General features: G+C 52.7%; 1 non-coding gene across 1 annotated transcript in view; it reads right to left on the reverse strand.

The window, feature by feature from the left end:
• The window catches only part of LOC126147006 (small subunit ribosomal RNA), a 1,909-nt gene extending 374 nt beyond the window's left edge, over window positions 1–1,535 (reverse strand). Inside the window, exon 1 of the ribosomal RNA XR_007529902.1 lies at window positions 1–1,535. This exon is cut by the window's left edge and continues 374 nt beyond it. This is a non-coding gene — a ribosomal RNA (small subunit ribosomal RNA).
• Window positions 1,536–5,000: the final 3,465 nt, after the last annotated feature.

The following is a 5,000-nucleotide window of genomic DNA, read 5'->3' on the forward strand; positions in this document are numbered from 1 at the left end:
CTGTTATTGCTCAATCTCGTGCGGCTAGAAGCCGCCTGTCCCTCTAAGAAGAAAAGTAATCGCTGACAGCACGAAGGATGTCACGCGACTAGTTAGCAGGCTAGAGTCTCGTTCGTTATCGGAATTAACCAGACAAATCGCTCCACCAACTAAGAACGGCCATGCACCACCACCCACCGAATCAAGAAAGAGCTATCAATCTGTCAATCCTTCCGGTGTCCGGGCCTGGTGAGGTTTCCCGTGTTGAGTCAAATTAAGCCGCAGGCTCCACTCCTGGTGGTGCCCTTCCGTCAATTCCTTTAAGTTTCAGCTTTGCAACCATACTTCCCCCGGAACCCAAAAGCTTTGGTTTCCCGGAGGCTGCCCGCCGAGTCATCGGAGGAACTGCGGCGGATCGCTGGCTGGCATCGTTTATGGTTAGAACTAGGGCGGTATCTGATCGCCTTCGAACCTCTAACTTTCGTTCTTGATTAATGAAAACATACTTGGCAAATGCTTTCGCTTCTGTTCGTCTTGCGACGATCCAAGAATTTCACCTCTAACGTCGCAATACGAATGCCCCCGCCTGTCCCTATTAATCATTACCTCGGGTTCCGAAAACCAACAAAATAGAACCGAGGTCCTATTCCATTATTCCATGCACACAGTATTCAGGCGGGCTTGCCTGCTTTAAGCACTCTAATTTGTTCAAAGTAAACGTGCCGGCCCACCCAGACACTCAATAAAGAGCACCTTGGTAGGATTTCAACGGGGTCCGCCTCGGGACGCACGAACACGCACGAGGCGGTCGCACGCCTTCGGCTCGCCCCACCGGCAGGACGTCCCACGATACATGCCAGTTAAACACCGACGGGCGGTGAACCAACAGCGTGGGACACAAATCCAACTACGAGCTTTTTAACCGCAACAACTTTAATATACGCTATTGGAGCTGGAATTACCGCGGCTGCTGGCACCAGACTTGCCCTCCAATAGATACTCGTTAAAGGATTTAAAGTGTACTCATTCCGATTACGGGGCCTCGGATGAGTCCCGTATCGTTATTTTTCGTCACTACCTCCCCGTGCCGGGAGTGGGTAATTTGCGCGCCTGCTGCCTTCCTTGGATGTGGTAGCCGTTTCTCAGGCTCCCTCTCCGGAATCGAACCCTGATTCCCCGTTACCCGTTACAACCATGGTAGGCGCAGAACCTACCATCGACAGTTGATAAGGCAGACATTTGAAAGATGCGTCGCCGGTACGAGGACCGTGCGATCAGCCCAAAGTTATTCAGAGTCACCAAGGCAAACGGACCGGACGAGCCGACCGATTGGTTTTGATCTAATAAAAGCGTCCCTTCCATCTCTGGTCGGGACTCTGTTTGCATGTATTAGCTCTAGAATTACCACAGTTATCCAAGTAACGTGGGTACGATCTAAGGAACCATAACTGATTTAATGAGCCATTCGCGGTTTCACCTTAATGCGGCTTGTACTGAGACATGCATGGCTTAATCTTTGAGACAAGCATATGACTACTGGCAGGATCAACCAGGGAGCTGCGTCAACTAGAGCTGAGCAGCCGGCCGCCCGGGAGTGTGTCCCAGGGGCCCGCGCGAACACGCAAGCGTCCGCTCAATTATTCTGCAAACAGGAGGAGGCTGAGCTCCCCTGCACAATACACCTCGAAACCCTCTCAGGTCCCGGCGGCGCGCAGCGCCGTCCTAAGTACTTGGTCGGGTTCGAGAGAGGCGCAATCGCCCGGAGTTAGGCGAGTAGACGCTTTAGGTGCGACCACCCGTGCTCCCAACTGAGCTTGCCGCTGCCGACAGAGGCCCGGGAGCGTGCTGTCGTGGCATTGCCGGCGGGAGACAACACGCGCCACCTACGGTGACCGGCAGCTCCAACGCCAGCGCCACAGAAGGGCAAAGGCCCCACGTGGGTGCCGAAGCGAACTCTCCCAGCACAGCGCACGTGCCAACACGTCTGCACAACTGCGATACAAACCACCAGCGAGAACCGCTGGGGCGACCGAGCAGCAGACGGCGTCGCGGCGCCGAGTGCCGGGCGGCGGCGCATCCTCAACGCACACAGTCCTCAATCGGACCAGCACACTGCAGATGTCCACCGCGCTTCGCACCGGGCCGGCGAGGACCCACTTTGGCTGCACGGCGCCGCGCGCAGGGTGCCCCGGCGCGCAGCTGCGCCGCCTGCCGCGTCCGTCGGCCGGCGCGCCTGCCACTGGGCGCCCCCACCAGCCGGCTGTAGCGCGTGCGCCCACGCACCGCGCGGCCAGCACGCCGGGCGGCCCCCCCTCACCGGCCGGGGACAGTCCCACCCACCCACAGCCGCGTATCGCTTCACACCCAGATTCACATTCACGTTCGTTGGTATGGTGGGGACCGCTTCGTAGCTGTACCGATCGTTGCCCTCACAGATGTACCTCCAGCAAGGACAACCGCACCACAACGGGTTACCAGTTGTTCATTTGCGTAACGTCACCAGTAAACGTACACGTCCATCCCCGTTTGCAAAGTCAACTATTATTGCATGCCTGCCTGTCAGGTGTCAAGACACACTACATCCGCTCACATCCACGCAACAAAATGTGCCCGACTAGAGGGCACGTGGAAGGTGCCCCCGTACGTATGCGATGTCCATTGCGCGACCAACTGTCAACCGGCCTCTGTAGCATGTCGCAGATGTGGAACGCGGGGCACCGTGCTATCACATTGTGTGAGAAGAGACTACTACGTCTGCATACACGCGCCACTACATGAACAGACGGCTCATGCTGATCGCCATCCACTGCGTCCATTACTCCCACACGTCTCTATGGCGTACCACACTGCAATGCAGCTGTTATGGGGAGATGACACGTAGCTGTGTACACAACATTCTGAGCGGGTTGCGGTTGGACAATACATTAATGTAACGTGTCATATGCCAATTACAGAGCAGGGTAAGGCACAACTTGGGTTAGGTTAAGGCACAACTTGGGTTAGGTTAAGGCACAACTTGGGTTAGGTTAAGGCACAACTTGGGTTAGGTTAAGGCACAACTTGGGTTAGGTTAAGGCACAACTTGGGTTAGGTTAAGGCACAACTTGGGTTAGGTTAAGGCACAACTTGGGTTAGGTTAAGGCACAACTTGGGTTAGGTTAAGGCACAACGTGGGTTAGGTTAAGGCACAACGTGGGTTAGGTTAAGGCACAACGTGGGTTAGGTTAAGGCACAATGTGGGTTAGGTTAAGGCACAATGTGGGTTAGGTTAAGGCACAACGTGGGTTAGGTTAAGGCACAATGTGGGGGTAGATTGCGGTACAAATTGCATTACATTGCGGTGCAAATTGCATTACATTGCGGTGCAAATTGAGTTACATTGCGGTGCAAATTGAGTTACATTGCGGTGCAAATTGAGTTACATTGCGGTGCAAATTGAGTTACATTGCGGTGCAAATTGAGTTACATTGCGGTGCAAATTGAGTTACATTGCGGTGCAAATTGAGTTACATTGCGGTGCAAATTGAGTTACATTGCGGTGCAAATTGCGTTACATTGCGGTGCAAATTGCGTTACATTGCGGTGCAAATTGCGTTACATTGCGGTGCAAATTGCGTTACATTGCGGTGCAAATTGCGTTACATTGCGGTGCAAATTGCGTTACATTGCGGTGCAAATTGCGTTACATTGCGGTGCAAATTGCGTTACATTGCGGTGCAAATTGAGGTAGGTTAAGGTGCAACACAGGTTAGGTTAAGGTGCAACATAGGTTAGGTTAAGGTGCAAGATGGGTTAGGTTAAGGTGCAAGATGGGTTAGGTTAAGGTGCAAGATGGGTTAGGTTAAGGTGCAAGATGGGTTAGGTTAAGGTGCAAGATGGGTTAGGTTAAGGTGACATAGGTTAGGTTAAGGTGACATAGGTTAGGTTAAGGTGACATAGGTTAGGTTAAGGTGACATAGGTTAGGTTAAGGTGACATAGGTTAGGTTAAGGTGACATAGGTTAGGTTAAGGTGACATAGGTTAGGTTAAGGTGACATAGGTTAGGTTAAGGTGACATAGGTTAGGTTAAGGGGACATAGGTTAGGTTAAGGTGACATAGGTTAGGTTAAGGTGACATAGGTTAGGTTAAGGTGACATAGGTTAGGTTAAGGTGACATAGGTTAGGTTAAGGTACAAACTGGGTTGTGTTATGGTACACATTGCGTTGTAGTACAGTACACGTTAGGTTTGGGTACGGTACACAATGTGGTATGGGATGGCGTGTTGTGGGGGGGAGGGGGGGGGGGGGAGGTTCGTTGATATCGACCGTAGGACGTGGATGCCCGAGGCAGCGTCAGTGTGTCAAAGGAGTTATGTCACGTCGGGATGCGCTTTTCGCCAGTGAGAGGGGGCGAGCCGTGTCTGTGGTTGCGGCAGACCTGTGTGTTTCATTCCTGCCAGTGTGTTTGTGCTGTAAGACGAGGCAGTGTGGTGGTGATGGGTGCACCCCTGTGTAGGACATGTGTGGGTGTTGGTGGCTTCTCTGAGCAATTGTGGTTGTCGGACGAGTGGGGTATTCTGTTTTATGATTGGACCTCCCGGTCTGGTTATCATAGCGTAGTTGGTGTACTGTGGCGGATAGGATGCACCGGACGTTGGTCCATGCTGGTGCTTAGTAGTTGTATCTGTGTCTGTTACAGGCAGAGAGTAGTGTGTGATAGAGTGTGTGGCTGACGTGTGGTTCATTTTGTGTGTACGGACGTTCAGCATGTATAGGGGCATTTGCGTATATAATCTATCATAATCTATCTATGTGGGCCTGCATAGTTTACTGAGCAGTGCTGTGAGGTGACTGAACTACGAGTGACGTACTGATTTACAGCGGAATGATTGCCTTGTACCAAAGATGGAGTATCGGCTCTACGACAGCGTTGGCACCGCAGGAAATGGTCTCGTAAAACGGCCCTCCCACCGTCATCGTTGTGAGGGGTAGGGACCGCCTATATTCTGAGAGGAGCCCTGTTTGCTACTGGGCGTGGGGT

This window comes from Schistocerca cancellata, unplaced genomic scaffold (genome assembly GCF_023864275.1).
Source record: "Schistocerca cancellata isolate TAMUIC-IGC-003103 unplaced genomic scaffold, iqSchCanc2.1 HiC_scaffold_838, whole genome shotgun sequence".
Taxonomy (NCBI): Eukaryota; Metazoa; Arthropoda; class Insecta; order Orthoptera; family Acrididae; genus Schistocerca; species Schistocerca cancellata.